This window comes from Canis lupus, chromosome 11 (genome assembly GCF_011100685.1).
Source record: "Canis lupus familiaris isolate Mischka breed German Shepherd chromosome 11, alternate assembly UU_Cfam_GSD_1.0, whole genome shotgun sequence".
NCBI lineage: Eukaryota > Metazoa > Chordata > Mammalia > Carnivora > Canidae > Canis > Canis lupus.
This window is the reverse complement of record NC_049232.1, coordinates 41,572,458-41,596,465: the sequence shown is the minus strand read 5'-3', so window position 1 is coordinate 41,596,465 and position 24,008 is coordinate 41,572,458.

The window sequence follows — 24,008 nt, the reverse complement described above, 5'->3', positions numbered from 1 at the left end:
CTATTTTGGCTGAGAAAACCATCATGTTCATATTTGGCAAGATTTCCCAACATAATCTAATGTATAGCTAGCTGATGCATTTGTTACTTTTCCTAGAGATAATCTAGTCACCGGTGTTATAAAATAACATTAAAAATGGAGTAGTCTTGCAGTTTTCTTTTAAAAATTAAAGATGGAGTAATCTCTTTATTTTGTTGTAAGTCTTCAGAACTAAGAATAGTTTAAAATAAGCTCTTGTATGGTTTCAATATCACTACTCAATTGCTAAATTATAACTGGGAACAAAACAACAGAGAATGTCATTCTCTTCTGTTATAAAATCTCTTCAAGAGAAAGATTTTTCTTTTTTAATTCTAACCAGAGCCATAAAATCCTCTTTTTGTTTGTGTGTATTAGCTTTAAGTATCTCCACAATGCTCATATAATGTCTGGAATTAGGAGACATGTGGGAGCTTAAATAGAATTTGTCAAATTATTTCTCTTCTTACATTTAGATTTTGAGTTTGTAAAGGATAAAATTCATTTCAACACTACTCACTGAATATTGGTCTTCAGAAACTGCAATGAATGGGCCAGAGGCAAGAACAAGTTTGTGTGTGGAAGGAAGGTAGAAAAGGGAAGATTTTTTAGTTCAATTAAAACTACACTTTAGAGTTTGGAATAAGGTTCACTGATCTTTGAAAAGATATGGAAAGAGTTCACTGCATTCAGACTACATAGTTCAGACTTATAAGTCTGAAATTTTAATGGCTAGTTTGCAAGAATATATTTTACATGTGATTTTGGTTAATGGTCAGGTAATGGTATTCAGTGATAATGTAGACTGCAATGCACAAATTATCTTCCTTTATAGGTCTCTCACCCCTACTAGACCAAGTTACATGAGAGTAAGGATAAGGTTTTGGAATTTTCTGAATCCTTATGTCCTAGTACACTGACTGTTAAATAAAGGGCTGGGAAATTTAATACATTATTGCATCAATCAATCAATTAGAAAGTGATTCAATATACTCCTTTCAAATTCTGAACAATTATTCTGGCTTTATACAAATTAGTAGATAAACCAATACTTATTAAGATTCTACCATTAATTGAGTCATACACTTAACTATATACTGGGGAATATTTCTAAAGTGTGAACAATAGTGCATATCTCAAGAAGTTACAATCTAATGAAGTGAAAGAAAAGGATGACATTGTGAAACAATGACAAAGAACCAGCACATGAGAGTGGGTATGGGACCAGAACTGAGAAGCCACAGGCACACCTGCCTAAAGGCCCAGCATAGATAACCCACACACAGGTGTGTGAGCTAAGCAAATGCTTATGTTGTATGCCATTGACATTTGGGGATACTTATCACACATTAATGCCTAATTAAATACTTTTAATATCCAATACATCATAAAATTCTGAAGTTTACTTTCAAAATTCCCTTACAGTCTCAATCTAACCCACTTTCTCTCACCTGACCTATGGCCACCACCTTGTTGGCCTTCCTGCCTCTGTTTTCCTCCCCCTCATTTTTGGCCATACTATATCCAGAATGATATTTTTAACTGAAAATTGGAATATAATTCTGTTTAAAATCTTTTGATAGCTCCCCATTGAATGTAGGAGAAACCCAAAATTATTTAAAGGCCTACAGGGCCCTATGTGGTATATCCTCTGTCTTGTGTCCAGCCTCCTCACAGGCCTTTCTTGCTCATTCCCAAGTCACACCAGTTTTTGTTTTTTCTTTCAGTTTTAAGAATATACCAGGTGCCTCCCTTTTTCTGGATCTTTGCACAGATTACTCCTTAGCTGGCAATGCTTTTCCCTAAACCTCACTTCTTTTATCCTGATGAATTTCTGTTTATCTTTCATATTTAGCTGAAATCGCACACAATAAGGCTTCTTTGGCCCTCCAGTCTATGATAAGAACTGCCTACTATGTGCCCCCACAGTATCCTCTGTTTTTCCTTCATGTCACTTGTCACAATTAGTCATTATGTAGCTATTACTGCAATGTGGACTAGTAATATCAGGCTTCTGCACCAGACCAGGAGGGTGGGGATCATGTGTCTTTTGTGGCTACTATATATTCAGTATCTCCAGTACATTCTGGCCCACAGTCAGTGATCAGTAAATTGGCTTAATTAGCTCTGAGAGCTAATGGGTTTTTCCAAATTCTTTTCCATACCATGAAGCACATTAAAACTATCTGAAATATTAGAAAAAAAATCTTGCCTCTAGTCCTTGTTACTTTGAAATTAGTACAAATGTCTTGACAGAGGAAGATGCACACTTATGTCATATTGCACCACTCTTCTGCCCTCTTTGTACCTCAAGTCCACAAGAGACTGTTGGACAAATAATATCTCGTTTCCCCAAAACAAGAAATCTAGAATTCATAAATATTTCCAACTGTAATCTATAACAGAGTGTGACATTAGATAGATACAAGAAGAGATGGATAAACTGATAGATCAAAAGATTGATAGATCAATAGACCAAACAAAGGCCGACAAAACAGCTAGGTAACCTGTGTAAGGAAACTGATATATCTAGCTTGGTTTGTTCATACATCTGTTGGCCCACTGGAAGCCAATTGATAGGGTTGGGTGTTGTTGAGACCTCATGTCAGTTCACCTACAGCCCAGGCTAGAGCTAGCATACTGACAGTCCTTCTTTGTTCTACTAAAGCGTGTCACATCAATAAATCTAAGTCAAGGACCAGAGAAATGTGTTCTTTAATAGGAAGAACCATAGTCATGTGCAAAGTGCTTATATACAGTGAAGGGTAAAGGTCTAGATTTGGGACAAATGTGCAATGTACTACAAGAAATAAGAAATGTAAATATTAAAGCAGGGTACATGTGTACTACCAGTTAGATACAGAAGTGTTCTAGTTAGCATGTACGGTTTTAATGGCATTTGTGAAGGATTTGTTCACAAATCTACATCATCCTGTTTTCTATTGTTCTTCAAATATCATGCATAACATTTTATATTGTTTTCTGTTTTATACTTATGTATGAAGAAATTCATATTGTGAACTCTTATTCTAGTGTTCAACTACAAATGGATAACCATTTTTGTCAATTTGTGTTCTATTTTTTTAAGATTTATTTATTTATTTATTTTTGAGAGATTGAGAGAGAGAGAGCACACGAGTGGGAGGAGGGGCAGAGGGAGAGGGAGAGAGAGAATCCACAAGCAGAATCCCCTGTGTTGCATGGCTCCATCCCAGGACAATGAGATCATCACTTGAGCCAAAACCAAGAGTTGGCCACTTAACCTACTGAGCAGCCCATGTGCCCCTCAATTTGTGCTTTAAATCATAAAAATAAAACTGATCCCAATACTATTCCCCTTCAATTTAATGTCATTATAATTTACTATATATTTTAAATATTATATAACTATATATAATTTACCATATGTATTTAAAGATTAACTGTAAATATCAATTATCTTCCTAGGGAAGAAAGAGTTTTTGTTCTCATAATGATGAGACTCAATTTCTTTGACAGTATGATTATGTCTGTAAGATGAGGACATCTCAGAGCCACTAAAGTCAGTGCCCCCACAGAGTCCTACAAAGCTCTTTGGTATTCAATTTTTAGTAGGCTCCCAAATCACAAAGATCCACCCATTTTATGATTTCCAAATCAACATAATATTAACCAACCATACTATATCTGTGTGATTGGGCTGTGTAGAAATAGTCTTTCTTAACTGTTTTCAGTTTCAATCACATTTTTTGGAATTTATTTATTCTGTTTCCAGTACAAATTTTTATATACTCAATAAAAAACAAGTAAATTTTGTCAATCTTTTTTAAAGATTTTATTTATTTATTCATGAGAGACACACAGCGAGAGAGAGGCAGAGACACAGGCAGAGGGAGAAGCAGGCTCCACAAAGGGAGGCCAACGTGGGACTTGATCCTGGGTCTCTAGGATCACACCCCAGGCTGAAGGTGGCGCTAAACCGCTGAGCCACTGGGGCTGCCCTTATCAATCTTTTATAATCATTTGCAGTAGGAGACATCCTAGATTGAGCCACAAATTTTTACAAATTGGACAATGCATGATATATTTAAAAGACAAATGAAGAGAGAAGAGGCCAAAGGAAGCAAATGTATAGAATACATAAGGATTTTAACCTGTGAGAATGTCAATTAAAGTTCAGGGGAAAATAAATGACTATAATTAATACCTGTTAACTGCTTTTGGCCTTCAGGCTCACCCTGTCTAATGGTGCATAATAATTAGAAAACATTTCATTACCAGCTGGTATCAAAGGATTAAATGTGTGTGAAAGAGCTTTGCAAACTGTAAAGTTATAAAACAAGGTAGCTGTTATTTCCATTATTAGTGTCAAAAGATGCACCAAGTGGACAGGCCATTAATACCTCACCAATAAATATTTCGTGACTAACAAACTTTAAATACTATGTATATACATTGTAAGTAGAATACATATTGATTACCCTTTCTTTTTTTTTAATAAAATAATTTTTATTGGTGTTCAATTTACCAACATACAGAATAACACCCAGTGCTCATCCCGTCAAGTGTCCCCCTCAGTGCCCGTCACCCACTCACCCCCACCCCCTGCCCTCCTCCCCTTCCACCACCCCTAGTTCTTTTCCCAGAGTTAGGAGTCTTTATGTTCTGTCTCCCTTTCTGATATTTCCCACACATTTCTTCTCCCTTCCCTTATATTCCCTTTCACTATTATTTATATTCCCCAAATAAATGAGATCATACACTGTTTGTCCTTCTCCAATTGACTTACATCACTCAGCATAATACCCTCCAGTTCCATCCACGTTGAAGCAAATGGTGGGTATTTGTCGTTTCTAATGGCTGAGGAATATTCCATTGTATACATAAACCACATCTTCTTTATCCATTCATCTTTCGATGGACACCGAGGCTCCTTCCACAGTTTGGCTATTGTGGCCATTGCTGCTAGAAACATCGGGGTGCAGGTGTCCCGGCGTTTCATTGCATCTGAATCATTGGGGTAAATCCCCAACAGTGCAATTGCTGGGTCGTAGGGCAGGTATATTTTTAACTCTTTGAGGAACCTCCACACAGTTTTCTAGAGTGGCTGCACCAGTTCACATTCCCACCAACAGTGTAAGAAGGTTCCCTTTTCTCCGCATCCTCTCCAACATTTGTTGTTTCCTGCCTTGTTAATTTTGGGAAGAGCTTTTTTTTTTTTTTAATTTATTTTTTATTGATGTTCAATTTACTAACATACAGAATAACCCCCAGTGCCCGTCACCCATTCACTCCCACCCTGATTACCCTTTCTACTAGTTATTAAAGTACAAATCAAATTTAAGATGTAACCGAGTTATCTCTCTAATTTTGTTATATTAAGGCCTTCAATTTATATTCAAGCATAAATTCCTCACAAAATTAATATAAAGAGAGACTATACTTTTCCTACATATTTTCATAGGTCTAGGGGAAGGGAAACTTCAAAGTATTCCCATATATTGATCGTGATTATTCTCATTTACAAATTTTAAAACTAAATGAAACAGTTCATGGTCAGAGAGTTTCAAGCATTGCCTACTGTCATTCAACCAGTAAATATCGGATATGAGATTCAAATGAAAGGTCAATCAGACTCCTTAGTCCAACATGCCATGCCAATGTACAATATTGTATTAGAGATTTAATGTCATTACATATAGATACATGTATATATATATATATTCAAAATTAATGCTCAAATTAAAATTCCATGTTAATTATAATACAAATGTTTGCTTTAAGAGTTCTGAGGTTCCTGAAAGATGTAGGAGACATATGAAGCTGTTAGGCTACATCTCCAGAGTTGATCCATTGAAGAGGGATCTATAATTGATTACAAATAGTTGGATTTGTTTATTGAGATGTTTTCCAGGTGACCTGATGACCAAAGTACACCATTTCGAACTCAGCAGTTAAACATGATTTACTGACTTCCTTGAGTAAAGTGCTCATGATAGTCTTGCTTCATTAAATCATACAAGTACCTTCTGAAAATCAGGCATTTTTCTAGAAGTGAAGGATACAAGATTGAACAAGTCATATACCTGCCTTTAAAATGTTTATATCCTAGTGGGAAGACATGTCTGTATATTTATAACAACTAAACAATAGGATCATTTTTAATGGAGAATAGATCTTCCTAGAAGACAGAGTTTTTGATTTGAAAATTGATGGATGCATTTTCAGGAGTGTGCCAGAGATATGATAGTGTGGGTGTTTGAGGGGAACAGTGGGTCGTTCTATACGGCTAGAAAATAAAGTACATAGATTATGGTATATGGAAAGCTGACAGGTCAGAGAGCCAGAGGCCTGATAACTGTTTATCTTACTCAAATGTAAAAAGTGAAGAGTAATTGGACCATAGAATATAGTGGGTATTTCTGGGTAATATGTTGGAATAACAAATGCATCTTGCTAAACCTCCTTAGAATATGGGGCCACAGAATATTTAAAAAATAAGCAATAACTTTTATTAGCTGTGGAAACTAGAATTTTATCCATCTGTCAGATATATAAGGAATTTCTGGTAGTGCAATGCAAATTGAAAAGATAGAATAAGATATAGAGATCAATGGCAAGAAATCAAGGGAACTCTAACTGAATCTCACTCTATAACCTTGGACTACAAGAAGTTAGAAAATATCAGCCCACGGCCAATAGGATGAAGCTACCTTCAGAATCCAAGCTCATAGCCAGGAGGCCACAAGAGGGTAGAACAGTAGGTATAGATGGAAAACCACAAGAAAAAAAAGTAATAAAATATATTAAGAACTGTATTTCAAAAAAAAAGAGAATGACATTAAGAATCAGAGAAAATCAATGAGAGGGAGAAAAAAACAAAATTTGGATTCCTATTCTCAGTAATATTCAAGAAAATATACTCGCTTCTAATACCAAAGTAAGTAGTCACAAAGACAATGTGTTCTGAGATCAAAGAAGATGGCCAAGAAACTAAGATCTCAAGTGTAAAATTACCAAATACAATGAAGATAGTAAGCAACATCTGCATTTTGCATTTGTTTTGGAATGAAGCAAAACATGACTTTTCTTTTTTTGTTTTTTCTTAAGGTTTTGTTTACCTGAGAAAGAGAGAGAACACAAGTGGAGGAGAGGGGGCAGAGGGCAAGGGAGAAGCAGACTCCCCACTGAGCAGGGAGCCCGACAAATATGGGACTCATCCCAGGACCTGGAGACCGTGACCTGAGCTGAAGGCAGACACTTAACTGACTGAGCAACCCAGGAACCTAAGACATGGTTTTTCAGGTTAAAAAAGGGTTTTTTACCAAGTAACAGTAGTTCTTACCAAGTAAAAGGTCAAATCCTAGATGTACAGATTGGGAACAATATTTTAATATTGTATTTTTAAAAGCCTTTATTTAAGAGGTTTACATTTACTATCACAAGGGGGGAAAGAAAAAAATAAGATTTTATTTATTTATATGACAGAGAGAGAGAGAGAGAGAGAGACAGCAAGCACAAGCAGAGGGAGCAGGAGAGGGAGAAAGAAGCAGACTCCTTGCTGAGCAGGGAGCCTGACATGGAACTCTACCCTGGGACTCTGGGATCATAACCTGACGTGAAGGCAGATGCTTAACCGACTGAGCCACCCAGGCACCCCAAGGAAAACTATTTTTAAAGATTGATTGATTGATTGATTTTAGAAAGAGAGAGAGACAGAGCATATTGGTGAGAGAAGGGGAGAGGCAGAGGGAGAGAGTAAATCTTGAGCAGACTCAGCTGAGCCCAGAGCTTGATATGAGGCTCGATCACATGACCCTGGGATAATGACCTGAGCCAAAAACCAAGAGTCAGACGCTGAACCAACTGAGCTACCCAGGGTGCCCCTGAAAGGAAAATGTTTTAAAAAGAGCAAAAAAGGAATATGTTTGGAGTCAGATTTGTCTTTATGGGGCAAAATGTTGGGAATGCATGGTGTGGGAGGGAAGTGATTTTGAAACAGTGTATCATGTCCAGTCAGTTGGTATTGTAGATTCAAAATTAGACAAATTTGTAGACAAATTTAGACAGGAAGGGAAGAGGATATGACATCTGTATTCTCTTCCTGAGCAATGCTCAGAAACATACCCTGGCTAAGAGGTAAACCCAAATAAGGAAACCAACTATCCCTTATTCTAAAATAAGGAAATTTTAGAGTAAAAGAACTGATGGTGACAAAATAATCCAATCAAATACTCTTTGTATTTATAAATATGGTTAATCTTGTAATTAAAATATAATTATTAAAAAATTCTTTAACTTCAAAATAAGTATTAAAGTAGTACCTTAAAGTTAGTCTTGAAAGAAATAACTGCTAATCAGAACCTACATCCCAGCTAACATAAAAAAATTGAGAGGATAGAGAAGAAAGGAATGAAATTATTACATGCAAAGGTTTTCATCATAATCATGACAAATCATTAAATATTTTAGCCTTCATATTTATAACTACAGAATATATCTTCAATTAAATGGCCTATACTTTTGAAACTTCCTCCCAATGAAATTTACAGTTTATAACACTAGGAATATAAAAATTTACCACAAATTTAAAGGAATTAAAAGAAAAACAAGAATCAAATGATTACTCTTACCCTGTTTTACTTTATCCAAGTGACAACCATCTGCTAGAACTTTTTTATGTCCTTAGATTTTCTTTGTTTCCATAATACCAAATGCTACATGAATTAAGCTTAAAGAACTCAGGACATCATGTGGTATTTGTCTATTTTTCTTCTTCCTCATGTCATGACCCATCCATAAGAGTAACCTCTACACCAAATATAGAAAAACAAAACAACATTGTGATTGAGTTAAGCATCACCTTAAAATTATGTTACATATTCTTTTTTTAAGATTTGTTTATCTATTCATGATAGACAGAGAGAGAGAGACAGAGAGAGAGGCAGAGACACAGGAGGAGGGAAAAGCAGGCTCCCTGCTGAGAGCCACATGCAGGACTCCAGGATCACGCCCTGGGCCAAAGGCAGGCGCTAAACCGCTGAGCCACCCAGGGATCCCTTATGTTACATATTCTTATGAAAACAAGGTTATATAAAAAAAAGTGCTAAAAAGCAAGTGTACAGCATACAAAAGCATTAGAGAAGAGATTATCTAGCTTTTAAGCAGGTAAGGGTAGGGAAACAGAAAGACGATAAAGCACGGTGGAGGAAGGTAACATTTATCCATAGCTGTGTGTACTGCTCTACAGAATATACACCTGAGGATTCTAGGTCTCTGTTTGAAAACCAATTACAGTTACTTAGGAAATGACACTTCTTGCTCTGGGAATTGGGAATCCCTACCTACAGCAATGTCATTGCATGAATAGTGACAGGGAAGCCTTAATGCATTTTGTATCATAACGCTTCCTCTGGGTTTTACTTTCATTTGTTTAGAATGTTAAATACAGTGTCATGAGCAAATCAGTTGTCTCCATCTAGTCATCACAGACTAATTTGTCTGTCTGAAAGCTCTTTTATTTTATAAGGGAAGAGACTGCTGTTTGAAAAATAGAAGCCACAGCTTTGAGGCTTAGTTTTCACCTCGGCAAAATTAAGATGTTGAATTATATGAGCTCTGAGTCCCTTTGAGTTCCAAATCCTGTAATTCTATGACCATCTGGTCACCACAGGCTACAGAGTTTGGTGAAATACTTACCATGAAGACCAATCGAAAATATTTATGAATAAGTTAAAATAGAAGCACTTTAACATTTAGATTTTTACGTAGTCTATGCTAAATTTTTTTAATAACAAAGATTTCCATTCTTCTTCCACAAAACAAGGCACATCTCAAATAAACATATAGTTCATTCAGTATACTTGTTTAAATTGTAACTGTCAAAATACCTAAACTTCAGGCCTGAAGAAAGAACATGAGTTTTTGAAGATGCTATAGAAAAGTAATAACTAGGGATCCCTGGGTGGTGCAGTGGTTTAGTGCCTGTCTCTGGCCCAGGGCGCGATCCTGGAGACCTGGGATCGAATCCCACGTCAGGCTCCCGGTGCATGGAGCCTGCTTCTCCCTCTGCCTGTGTCTCTGCCTCTCTCTCTCTCTCTCTCTCTCTCTGTGACTGTCATAAATAAATAAATAAATAAATAAATAAATAAATAAATAAATAAATAAATAAATATAAAAGAAAAGTAATAACTATAAATACCATATCTATATCTGCAGGTAATGAACTTGATTAAGTCATAGTTACCTTCATAATAAATATGCCAAAACATGGCAACTCTCCATCAAATTATATTGTGTCCCTATTATATTGGTGTCAGATGTATTTTAACTTGAATTTCAGAAACATTTACACAGTAATTCATTTCAATTGCTATACCTAGAGATTCTATTACATTCGTGATCATCTTCTGTGCACAGAAAACATAACTACTCTTTTCCTTAAAGGGACATGTTAAATGCAAAGAAAATGTGACTCTACCCCACCTCCACTACCTTGCTGACATCCACATTAACTCAAATCACCCAAGCATCATGTTGTAGTGCAAGTGTCAATGAGATGTCAAGTTGTATAGTTGAGACTTGTTACTTTGATGATCCCATATTAGACCTTGAAGAATGAAACTAATTAGAGTACAATCTGAGTGGGAATTATGAGAGGGGAAAATAAGATACTAGGGGTAGAAGGAGGTAGAAGGGGGAAAGGAAAATTTTACATATTGAGACCAAGTTAGATTTTATGTCCAGAGCTCTTGGAGCTTATAGCCTGATCATACAAACTTAGAATGCTTAACCAAGAATGAGGTAAAAAGCAAGAACAAGATTAGAAACCTCGCAACTCAGACATCTTTGTGCTCCAAGGACATGTAGAATTAGTAGTTGCAGGGAAAACACGATTGTGGTGATGGTTACACAGGTGTATGCACAACTCATCAAATTGTGTGCATAACATGTTCACTTTTTTGTGTATCAATAATACCTCAAAAAAGTTGTTTAGAAAAAAGAAACTTTGGATGAATTTACTCTATGGTATTCATTTTGGAAAAATCTGGAAATACGGGACACCTGCACCCCGATGTTTCTAGCAGCAATGGCCACTATAGCCAAACTGTGGAAGGAGCCTCGGTGTCCAACGAAAGATGAATGGATCAAGAAGATGTGGTTTATGTATACAATGGAATATTACTCAGCTATTAGAAATGACAAATACCCACCATTTGCTTCAACGTGGATGGAACTGGAGGGTATTATGCTGAGTGAAGTAAGTCAGTCGGAGAAGGACAAACATTATATGTTCTCATTCATTTGGGGAATATAAATAATAGTGAAAGGGAAAATAAGGGAAGGGAGAAGAAATGGGTGGGAAATATCAGAAAGGGAGACAGAACGTAAAGACTGCTAACTCTGGGAAACGAACTAGGGGTGGTAGAAGGGGAGGAGGGCGGGGGGTGGGAGTGAATGGGTGACGGGCACTGGGTGTTATTCTGTATGTTAGTAAATTGAACACCAATAAAAAAATAAAATAAAATAAAATAAATTATTCACCAATGGAACACAAATTAAAAAAAAAACAAAAAAAAACAAAAAAAAATCTGGAAATAATATAAGTAGAGAAGAAAATATTTTTTCTCCCTGTTTGTCTAGGATCCATCACCACGGCGTTCTCTCTTGGTTTTTCAGGAGGATCAAAGAATTGCGAGGTGCAAAAAAGAGGGAATGTGCCCTTCACGGTTCACTATGATAAACAATATTATAAATTAATATTTGTATAGCACTTTGCGTTTTACAAATGACTTTTGAAGGTTGAGCAATGTTAGGAATTAAATTCTCAAAAACAAACACACTCTGAGCTGAGAAGTGTTTAATAATTTTTTTGCAGAAAGCATTATAACATCCGATTTTTCCCCCAATGGAAGATTTAAAAAAATGATCAGGTTGGTACCTAAACAAAACAGCTATTATTCTTGCTGAGAGGAGTAAGATATATGGACTTTTCAATTACTGAAGTGAGACACCCAACATAAAAAATTAGGAGAAAAAATGTCATTCGTTGCTAAAAAGCATAGTCAGTTATTATGCAGAACTTAGAAAAACCACAACTTCATCAAAACTAAATGATAAAGATTTGAACTTTGGACAATAACATGCGTCTAAAATAATCTGCAAAAAGCATTATGATCCAACGAAGCAAGGAGGCATCACATTCCAGTGAAATTAGAAAACAGGAAAGAATTCTTGCTTCGGAGAAGATGAACCCAAATCAAAAGAAAAACACTTCTTTAGTTTCAATCCCTGAACTTGCCTTACCAATTTTCTCGCTTTGTAAAAAATAACCCAAAAAATGCCCAACTCCACTATTCCACTTCATAGTAGAATAATGTATATATGTGCAGGCCAGCTGTTTCATTATATAAAGCTCCTATTAGGCAGTCTGGCTTTCTCTTTCGATATAGACCAATTTCAGTGCTTGTGTGTGTGTGTGTGTGTGTGTGTGTGTGTGTGTGTGTGTTGTGGGGAGGAGGTAGCTCCTCCTCAACACACCGTTGGGGTGTTTTACAATTCAACTCAATTCTGACACTGTCTCCTCAGAGACAAGTCAATTAGACAAGTCAATGCTTCAGTTCTACAAAACTGACTCCTCCCAACACTTCAGATTCCAATTACAAATCCAGGTTATCGCTCCTGCTTCTGATCCATCAGTTAAGGATTAAGGGTTCCAACAACCCCCTCCTTAGACTTTGGATGCCAGGCACAAGCCCAGGTTGGTGCTTTGGAACAAAGGTCCTCATGACTCCCTCCTTGTTTGGTTACTTTGCTAGGGCAGCTCTCATAACTCAGGAAACCCATTTACTGGTCTGTTATAAGAGAGTATAATTCAGTAACAACCAGATGCAATAGATACATAAAACAAGATAGGAAAAGGGCTTGGCACTTCCATGCCTCTCTAAGGATGCCACCTTCTCCAAATCCCCAATTCACCAACCAGAAGCTCTCCAAACCCTCTCCTTTTGTTTTTGTTTTTGTTTTTGTTTTGTTTTGTTTTTATGAAAGCGTCATTACAAAGATATGATTGTTAACTCATTGGCCATTGGTGATTGATTCAACCGCCAGATCTCTCCCCTCCCCGGAGGTCACATGGGTGAGATTGAAAATTTCAACCCTCTAATCACATCGTTGGTTCTCCTGGCAACCAGCCCTCTTCCTTAGGTGTGGGTCCAAAATCACATCATTGAGTAATAAAAGACACCTTTATTACTCTCAGCATTTAGGAAATTCCAAGGGTTTTAGGAGTTCTGTGCCAGAAAGGGAGAGGAAGACCAAGCATATTTTTTTATATATCATAATATCACACTTCCCTTAATCTCAATTTACCCTTTTATCATCTTCAGAGGGTTTTGACTTAAAGAATCCTTTCAACTATTTTTATGGAGGAATGTGAATTTCATGGACATTGGAAGATTCTTAATAGTTGAAATTTAGTGTCTTCAAGAAATAAAGCAACTTTAATGAAGTTTAATTATCTCTGAATATTTTAAATTATCACAAATATAATCACATTTGGTATTCACAAAATTCATGTGGAATAAATGGGGCAGATATTATTAATTCCACCTTATAACAATGCTATTAAAGGAACTTATTCAAGCTCATACAGCTTATAAGTGTAGGGAGAAAAAATTATCCTTCTACCCTTTTAGGCTCTTCAGCTGATCTAATAATTAAATTGACATAAAACAGATTAACAGGGGGGAAACAAAGTTAATTTCATGTATATAGGAGCCCCATAAAAATATAAGATCCAAGGACAAGTCAGGAAGTTGAGGTTTATATGCCATCCTGAGCTAAGGAATGGGATAGAGTCCTGGAGCTTCAAAGGGGAGGAGGGTAATTCATAGGACAGTAAGAAGAGCAGGTGTTTGGTAATTACATATTTGCCCTGCCATACAGATAGGTCATTTAGATAAAATTGTTTCTGGTAATAGCTCTCTCTCTGAACCAGGCCCCTTACAGAAATTCTTTTAGGTAGTTAAGGGAGAAGTTATTCTTGAGTCTACTGGGTCTTGATTGCCTTTTGCTCAAAATAATCCATATACCAAAGTGGCATATTTTGGGGTCATATATTCTGCTTCCTTTCCTAATCATCATAACCTCTTTCATACTAGCTTTCATAAATCTAGAACCAGTTCTAAGCATAGAACTCTTTCCTTTAGCCAAAGTCACACTGAAAACCTAAATTTGGTGACGGGAGGGGGTGATAAAAATGATTTAAAGGCTCTTCACCCTTCTATTTAATTTAAAAATCCATTGTTCTCAATGCCAAGCCAAATTCTACTAGGGTTTTTTAAAACTTCAATACTTAAATTTTCTGATTTGTATTTCATTTCAGATATTTTTCATAAAAATAAAACTAATTGGTTTATTTTTTGATTGGAACAATCAGTGTAATTTCTATATTCAAATGACAAAATTTGAGAACAATGCTGAACAAAGTAATGCATTCCTTGTTGGATATCTAACAGAATTATGTACATATGAACACCAAAAACTGTGTACAAGAAATTGCACAGCTTTACTCATGACAGTACCAATATTCAAGGGCAGCCCACAAGGCCAACTCCAGACCTTTACTTATTTTTAAATTATTGGAACACAACCACATCTGTTCGTTTACACAGTCTATGGCTGCTTTCATGATACAATGTCAGAGCTGAATAGTTGCAAAAAAATCATATGGTCCACAAAGCCTAAAATACTATCTGGCCATTTACAGAAGTCTAACTGCTGATCTACAGTATACTAGCTTAAATTTTTTGAGGGATATATTCATACAGTGAAATAAATACTCTTCAGCAATGAAAACAAACTACAACTACATGCAGCAATATTGATAAACCTCACACACAAAATGTTAAGGAAGAAGCAAATAATTTATAGTCTGCCACTGATTCCACTTATGTAAATTTCACAAGTTAGCAAAACTTACCTTTGGTGGGATTGGATAACGTTGGGAAAAGGAAGGTATTCATGATTGGAAGGATTATAAAGGAGCTTCTGGATGATGGAAATGTTCTGATTTGAGTGGTATTAGAAACATTTTCTAATAATTCATTGAGATATTCTTTTATATTTTGCATACTATTTAAATCTCTATCATGTCTTGCTATAAAAGTATAAAATCTTAAATACAAATTTTATAGAAATGTAACCAAATGAAGAAAAACAAATTTAATGGGCTTTTTTTCAAGGAAGAAGAACATTGCTCGTTACTTGGGTTGGGGGATCAGATCCCCACCTCCTAAGGGATAGGATAGGGAGAATAATGACACCCTCCCCCCACACACACACACACCTGTGATATCCACATCCTAAAAATCTGGAAACTGTAAATATGTTACCTTAAAGGGGAAAAGGGACTTTGCAGGTGTAATTAAGAAAAGAATCACACAAGATACAATCACACAAGTCTTTAAAAGTAGAAAATTTTTGCTCAGGTATAAACACTGATAAATGCTATAAAGAGGGGGGAGGCTATATGCTATATTTACTGGAGAAGAGAAGAAAACCTAGTTCAGCTACAATAGCCAAGAAAGACCAATCTTGGAAATACAGAGTGAGCAAAATGTTGATTGAGAAAAAAAGCAGCCAGCCAGAGATGTGGAATGAAATGTTCCATGTGCAGGAAAGAGTTGAAGCAAAGACTCAAATGAAGACAGGATCTAAGCCTTCGCAAGTCAGAAAGATTAATGTGACCATTGTGAATGGTGGGAAGTGAGGACCCAAATCTGGTTGAGGTCTTTCAGGCTATGGTAAGGATTGAACTTTATTCTAAATGGATTAAGCTAATGTTCTCCAGTTTACATCTAGAAATTTACATTATGACTAGTGTATAGAAAAAAGATTAGAACAGGAGAGGAGGTGTAAGGGGAGATAGAAGGAAAAGATATCACCTGGTTGCAAAGATCCAGGTCAGAACTGATGGGGACTTGGACTAGAGTTTTAGCAACAGAGATCATAAGAAGTGGCAGGATTGGGGATATTTCTTGGAGGTACAACCAACAGGGCTGGCTGAGAGATTAGGTATAAATTACACAGGAAGTAGAAGAATCATGAATAACTCCTAGGATTTCAAATGGATGGTGACGATGCCCTCATTAGAGCATATCTGCAGACAAATGTATTGACAATTCAGTTTTGGTCATATATGTTCTATGTGGTCCTTGCAGAAAATTTTCTGTTGTAATCCAAAATTTCATTTTACATTATGTCATATGTTCATTAATATGCTTTAGTCTCCAGATGCCTATCAACACCAAGCTAAAGAGTGGAAAATATCATAGTGGCTCTGCATTAAGCTAATTACTACCTCAACAAAAGCCAAAAATTCAAGCTGAAATACGAACCACATCCAAGTTTCAGGAGGCCATGCTTCAACAAATGCCACTGAGATGAATTACTGAACAATGTTCCAATAAAGATCCCATGGATTCCAAATGAGCTGACTCTGCCCTGACTTGTTGAATAATTGCTCACATCCTAATTCACATGGACGGTAAAAGTTCTTACCAGTTGGGTTTGAGACATCCTTGAAGACAGATATCTATTAACTGTGCAAGATAATGAAGAGCTTAGCTCACATTGTTACCTTCTAAAGTATTCTTTCATCCTTCTCCCTTCCACTGGCAAGATGAAATGCCCTTTTCTTTTATGATTCCATAACACCCTCATCAAAACATTTAATTCACTACTTATTTGCTATCTACTCTTAATATTCCTATCCCATTGGAAAAACTATCCCTACAGTATGGAACAATAACTCAAATAGCTTACCTGGAAAAAACCCTCAAGCCATCCAAGTCAGCCTTTTTATTCTCACTCCATGTAAATCAGTCTTCTGATGAAATGTGACTTCCCTTGAAGTTTTTCCTATTAGAAAACAATTCTCTAATCATGTTGATTTTAAAATGCAGGTTACATTTCTCATGGTCTCTTTAATTCATATATCAATCACTACAAGATGGATCCACTTTGAAAGGTTATCCAATCCAGTTTCTGATTTTGCAGCCAGTGAATACCCCCTGCATAGATCCTTTGGGAAGCAGGCAGTTGGCTTCTGCTGGTAACATCACATCGCATTCAATTTAAACTTAAACCCTATGAATTGGCACTTCGTGGTTTGTTTCATTCCTGATTAACTAATGGATAATGAAATATTTTCTTGTTAATGGTTGGTTAAAAACAATCATTATTTTCCTTTAAGTGTTTGTTTTTAAAAGATTTACTGCATTATAGCAATTTTATTATGCAGTAAACCAAAAAAAGTGTACAGTGAAATAATTTTCAATTTTATTTTAATATTGAAGGATAAAAACTCTTTTATATATATCAATTCTGCTTACACAAAGCTCTTCTGGAAACATAGCACTCCATAAAATGATTAATGCTTAAAATATATTGTCTGAATTTGTCATTGTACCTACTTTTCCTTTGTAATATAATATTTATAATAAGGTACTAGTAGCCAAAAACTCATATCTTCCATTGTCTGTGTTGCCTCACAAGCAGAGAGGTTAGTGTTTTTAAGACATCTCTCCTTTGATCATATTTTGTAGCCCTTAGAAGCGTGCCACATCATAAAATGAATAACTTCAAAACTGAGGACTTTCACTGGTGCCTTCTACCCATGGTGCCTTCTACCCATCCTAGCGCTCTATCACATACACACACATAATCTTTACAAAAATACTACAGGCAATCAGCATATTTTTAAATTTGTGTGTCTATACTTCTTGCTCCCTAAATGTTTAACTGAAACAGGCTGTAATTCCCGGTGCCAGAATTGTGATATTCCTGGTTGCCTCACAAAGCTGCCTGGGCTAAGTGGAGTTGGGCATCATTTCTACTGGATCCTCATCTCTCAGTGCTCTTTTCCAGGAAGAGAATACTTGGGATGGATGTTAAGCCAGAAAGACTCATCTAAAATGATAGCACTTTTTCCTTTAAGTAGCTGGTTAAAAGGGATTCTGGCCAGAATTTTCTCAAGAACTTTCAAACACACGGAAGAAGTTAAGTTTGCATTTTCCAAAAATTTTTTCTTGAAGGAGTTCATTTCTCATGATCCATTTTCTGTATCACACTTCACCTTCCAAACTACTATTTTGAGTAAGATACTGGAAAGCTAACCAGCGACTCCTAAGAAGTGCATGAGCTCCCTCTCGTGGGGCTTAGAAATCACTTCTGAAACTTGAATCTCCAGCCATTCAAAAGTTGGTGAAATTTCTAAGTCCTGGTCTCCAAGAGAAGATGTGGCACCTTGTCCCACCCTCACCAATTTGTCAGTCCCCATCTAAAGCTATGCTAAGTTGCTCCAGGGATTTCTCTTGACTCTTCAACTCAATCCTAGAACAATTATTGTGCATTAAAAAATTTAAATTTTCATAAAGGGTTTATATATATATTGATTCTTGAGATCAGTAACTCATTTGTGACCAAAAAAAAAAAAAAAAGCCTACCTCTTGCTTTAGTAAATTTACATTTTACAAAGTACATTTGCATAACACAATTTTATGTGAACCATGTAATAACTGAAAATGTGGTATCAAAATTCTGTTTCAGGTTTGGAGTCAGCAGGGAACAAACATTAATCTGCATCTTCAGGCACCAAATCTAACATTCCTTCCATCCCACTCAACCCTTGCTGTTCCACATTTATGATCTTGCAATTCCTTCTTCTCACGTGATTCTTTCTCAAGTTTCAAAGTCTCAGATCACTGTCTCAATGTCTTCTTCATCAAAACTTTCAGACCAAATGTATAATTGCAAAATTAAAACAAATAATCTGGCTTCAAAGCCAGATGTTTCTAACCCTTAGAATAGGCATCACTTAACACAAATACTTTCTCCACAGTGACAATATTTTTAACAAGAATTTAAGATAATTTTGGTAGGTATGGGACTGCATTTGGGGACAAAGTGTTTGAAAACAGAGTCTCTTGAAAATTCATAATTTAAGGTTTCCATTCCTATATCCTTTTCATGTCTGGTTACTCAGAAGCAACTACTGAATTTGAGGAAAACAATGCAGAATCTCATTTATCCAAACGAGGTCACTGATTGAATCTTAATCAAATGATAAACGAGACCTGTTACACATCAGGAAATGCATTACAAGGCTCATTACAAAGAGATAAGTGACATTTTACTTATCTCCTTATTTACCCAGTCAAGTTTATACCGACTTACAACCAGAAAGCAGTGTTGAGTCTGAAAACCAACTCTTACATTTCCTGACTGTGTCCTTGGATAAGTTACTTAACCTCTCTGAGACTTGATTTCCTCACATGTAAAATTAAGGTGACAATACAGCTTACATCATTAGGGTTATAAGAAGGATTAAATGACACAATTCATAGAAAGTACTTAGTATCTGGCACAGATGAAGTAGTCCATAAACATAATTCTTAATAGTACTATTAATACTATTAACCTATAAGCTGTATAAATGCCTCATTTCTTGCTGCTTTTGTCCCATTCCTGGTATCCAAACATCTTGCCTAGTTTTGTTGTTTTTTTTTTTAAAGATTTATTTATTTATTTATTTTAGAGAAAGCACAAGCAAGAGAAGCAGAGGGAGATGGAGAGAATATCAAGCAGACACCACACTGAATATGGAGCCCCACGCAGGGCTCGATCTCATGACCATGCGATCACAACCTTCTCCAAAACCAAGAGTTGGTTGCTTAACCGACTGTGACACAGATGCCTCACATTTACTTAGTTTTGACCTCTCTCTGCTCACATACAGCTGCCCTGGTCTCTTACACTTTATGCTTGATTTTTGCTACCTTTTATCATCTACTCTGACCCTCAGCAGTCGATGACAGGTGATGCCCAGCTGGGCCTTCCTGCTAAGCTGACTTCCATGCCCTGACACTGGCCCTGCCACATCCTCCCTGGTATCGCTGCGACTCCTAATCCTAACTACATGTGTACAACCTTATATGGCTCCTCCTAAAATCAGGACAAGGATATGGACATGGACCCTTGAATTCTAAGTCTCTGTTTGATTAACAACCCTTTTCTATATTTCTCAAGCATCAGCCATTCAATTTATAAATCAGACCAACAGAAACCCAACAACAAAAGGTATCATTTGGTCATTCATTTTTTCAACCATTCATTATTTGTCTATTTAGGTACAACTAGAAATCAAAGAGCCCACTTCAATCAGAGATATTTCTGCATCTAGCCACATTTATTACAACATTATTCACAAAAGCCAAGAGGTGGAAGCAACCAAATGTCCATTGACGAATGAATAAAGAAAATGTGATATACACATAGAATTGAATACTATTAAGCCTTTAAAAAGACAGAAATCCTAGCTTATCCTACAACATGGATGAGTCTGGAGGATTTTATACTAAGTGGAATAAGCCATAAGGAAAAGACAAATACTATCTGACTCCACTTATATGAGGAACCTAACGTAGTCAAATTCTTAGAAACAGAAAGTAGAACAGTTTCCAGGATCCGGTAGAGGGAAAGAAGGAATTATTGTTCGATGGGTCGAGAGTCTTACAGATGAACAAGATTTGGATATCCGTTGCACAACAATGTGAATATATTTAACGTGACTAAAATGTTTTAAAGTTCTTAACCACTTAAATATGGTTCAGATGGTAAATTTGATATTTTGTGTTTTATTATTTTTTAAAGGGCTACTTGAATCTTCTTCAGCATTCTGTGCCTGTCTGTGCATGTGTGAGTTTCCTTCTAGCTGAGAAAAGTGAGTAAATCACAGTGCCCAACCACCACAACTACTCCAAGCAAAAGAGCCTGTCATGACAACTTTACCGTGGGTGATGAAGGGGCAAGAAATCCACTCACAGAGGAAGCTGGAAGATATGGAAGGACAGTTCCCTCTTTCCCTCCTTAGAGAAGAACTTACAGGTACTCAATGTAGACCAAAGATAGAGCACTTGGTGCCAAGTTATGAGGATTCTATATATATACATAGTATTACATATGTGATTGCAGCCTTTGTCACTTATGATAACATGTGAAATCACTTTGTAAACAATAAAGGGTATTCCCATCCTGTAATATATTCTCCACCAGAGTCCGAGCTCCTTCTTTTCAGTAGACCCAATAGAAAGTTTTAGTCATCTGTCACCCTAAAGCCTCTCTCTGTCTCTCCTTCTCTCTCTCTCTCTCTCTCTCTCTCTCTCTCTCTCACACACACACACACACACACACACACTCCTATTCTAAAGTTTAACATCTTAGGAATCTTGAAAAAAAAAAACCTATCACCATTATGATTACAATGCTGATAAATTTAAAACTTTGGGACAGTTCATATCAAAATGGCTTGGCCAATTTTTGTTGATGTTGTAGCTATCTGTGCTAATGCCAGGCATGCCTATGTTCATTTTATAAAATAAGACACATTCAATTTGCTCAACTTCTGTGTTTCTTATTGAGTCACGACAGTTGGCGTGAATGTAAGTTATTAACAGTATATATCACAAGTTGGAATCTTTGGAAATGCAAAAGTCATTTTGTAAATTTCTTTTAGTTGAAATTTTCTGCCTTTATAAAGCCTCCACTGTAAATATTGATATTTTCTTACTCTCTTTGGGACAAATTCCATTTTTGATCGATAACCTCATAACACATGGCAACTTCATAAATTCTTACAGCCAAGCAATGAGGATTCTGCTAAGTACTTCAAATATTACCTTTTTCATTCCTCAGAGTAAGTCTCTGAAAAAGGTATCATCATTATTAACTCTAATTTATGAATAATATAATTAAGATTTAAAGAAATTAAATAACTTGCCCAAAGTCATATAATAAGTAGAAGAGCAAAGATTGTGATTCATCTGACCACACAGTCTAGGCTTAGTCACAACTGTGCTACCCATAAACCCAATAGCCAAAGCTTTGCAGGAAACCCCAGATTAACCCATTATTCATGCTACCAGAGCAACACTATAACCTCCTAGGTATAATGTAAAATGTCCCAATGCATTCATTCATTTTTTCATTCACTCTCCCATTCCCTTATTCATTCAATAAGCATTGTTCCAGATGCTAGCTGTAGGGTTATGTACACACCTAGTCCCTACTCTCATGGAACTTATGGTCTGGTCTATATTCAAGGACACTTCATATATGCACACGTGGAGAGTCTTCCCATGGAGGGAGACAGAGTGCTCCCTCTCTCACAGAGAAAGAGCCAGTGGAAAAGAGAAAGTCCACATGCTGTGCCATACAAAAAAGCAATCACTTCTGTGAAAAATAACATTTCCTGTATTTCCATTTGGATTAAGATTTATAGATCCAAACTACCTAAGTTATGTGAATTTCACAAATAGTCTTTTTTTTTCACAAATATTCTTAAAACATGTCCTCTATTATAGAGTTCATCATGTATATGTCTATGCAGTTGTGTCTTTCCCTTTAGAAGACGCGTACTCATTCTTCAAATATCTTTTGCGACTGTGATTAAATTCTTAAAGACCATCATCTTAGGAGGATGACTGGGATTCTTTCCCCTAAGTGCTTACTTTTCATTTGCCTGATCATGAGCTCAAAGATGCTCCAGATCCAGCAAATGGGGCTTCACAACACATGGGGCAATTAGAAACAAAGCCAGTATCTTGACAAATGGAGATTTATTTTCTCATCATAACGGATTTTTTTTTAAGTTACAGTTTCCAAGTGACAAAACCAGACATCACCCATAAGTTCACAAGTCTTAAGACTTCAGTATTGCCAACTGAGCAACTTCCTTGCCCCATTAAATGTGCAGACTGGAAAAATCCTGGATTTACCCTTGTTTTATTTCATAAGGGTTGATTAGCTTTGCAATTAAGCCACATAGTTCGTAGGCTTTGCTCTGAAAGAGTACCCATCTACTTATTGCCACTTAAAAAGTCTTACTTTCAGTATAATAGCCTTTTCGAGTAGTTTCAATTGGAAAGAACAGACAATATCTCACAGCACCATTTAACACAAACTCGGTCTACAAGTACACCAAGGAACAAGAAACCCTCTCAGTTTGCAGTTAATGAATCAAAGTTTAAGACGACAAATTGGCTCGCTGAGGCAAAATAGTTAATTAACTTTTAGTCAGAAATATTCATTCTGCTCTCCTGGCATAAACAAGTCTCATAAACTCTGTTTACTTACTCAAGTGTTTTTCTCCTCTTCTACATCCCTAGGCATCATTCAGAGCTCTTAATATATCATGTCAGAGTAGTTCCATAATTTTAATCCAATTTTTTACGTTTTCAGCCTCCAAGACCAAAAAAAAAAAAAAAAATCTCTTCATCATTAATTTAAGTTCTGTAAACACTGGAGTGTAAATTAAAAAAAAAAAAAAAAGAAAAAGAAAAGAAAGGAAAATCTGTAACATTAAACTCTGTAGCCTCCCTCACTCTGGATGCTAATTGAATCAGACTTTGTGTTTCAGTAAGTAAACACATTAATTCCAAATGTTCAGTTAGTTCAGGCTGCTTCGCCTGTCAGGTGAGGCCGCAGACTGATGTTGCCGCAGTAGCTGGCGTGTACAATTAGCAAAGAGGTTTAATGGCAACCACTCCAGACCCTCTTGCTTCTGGTACTTTGCAGATGCAACATTTCCTTAAAACAACATTTTAAATTTTAGCTAATAAGAAAACTGTGTCAACAGCTTTGATAGATTTATATACCTGAACAGCCAGTGCATTATGGACTCCCTCCTCACTCTCCCAAAATCACCTTTTGCTAATTTCCCCCCCAGTTATTATGTTTCTTCTGGAGAAAAAAAAAAAAAAAAGCATACTTTCACCAAGAGCAGCATCTATTTGTTACCCCCTGTCACTGGCGTGTGTTTTCTAAAGGAAGCCTGTCTGCCACAGTGAATGCTTGCATTTAACAGCTACGGACACCGAATGCTGCTTACATTTGTTCCTTGCAGTGTCACACAAAGTTTACTTTTTTTCTCACTCCGTGCCAGGCTTTTT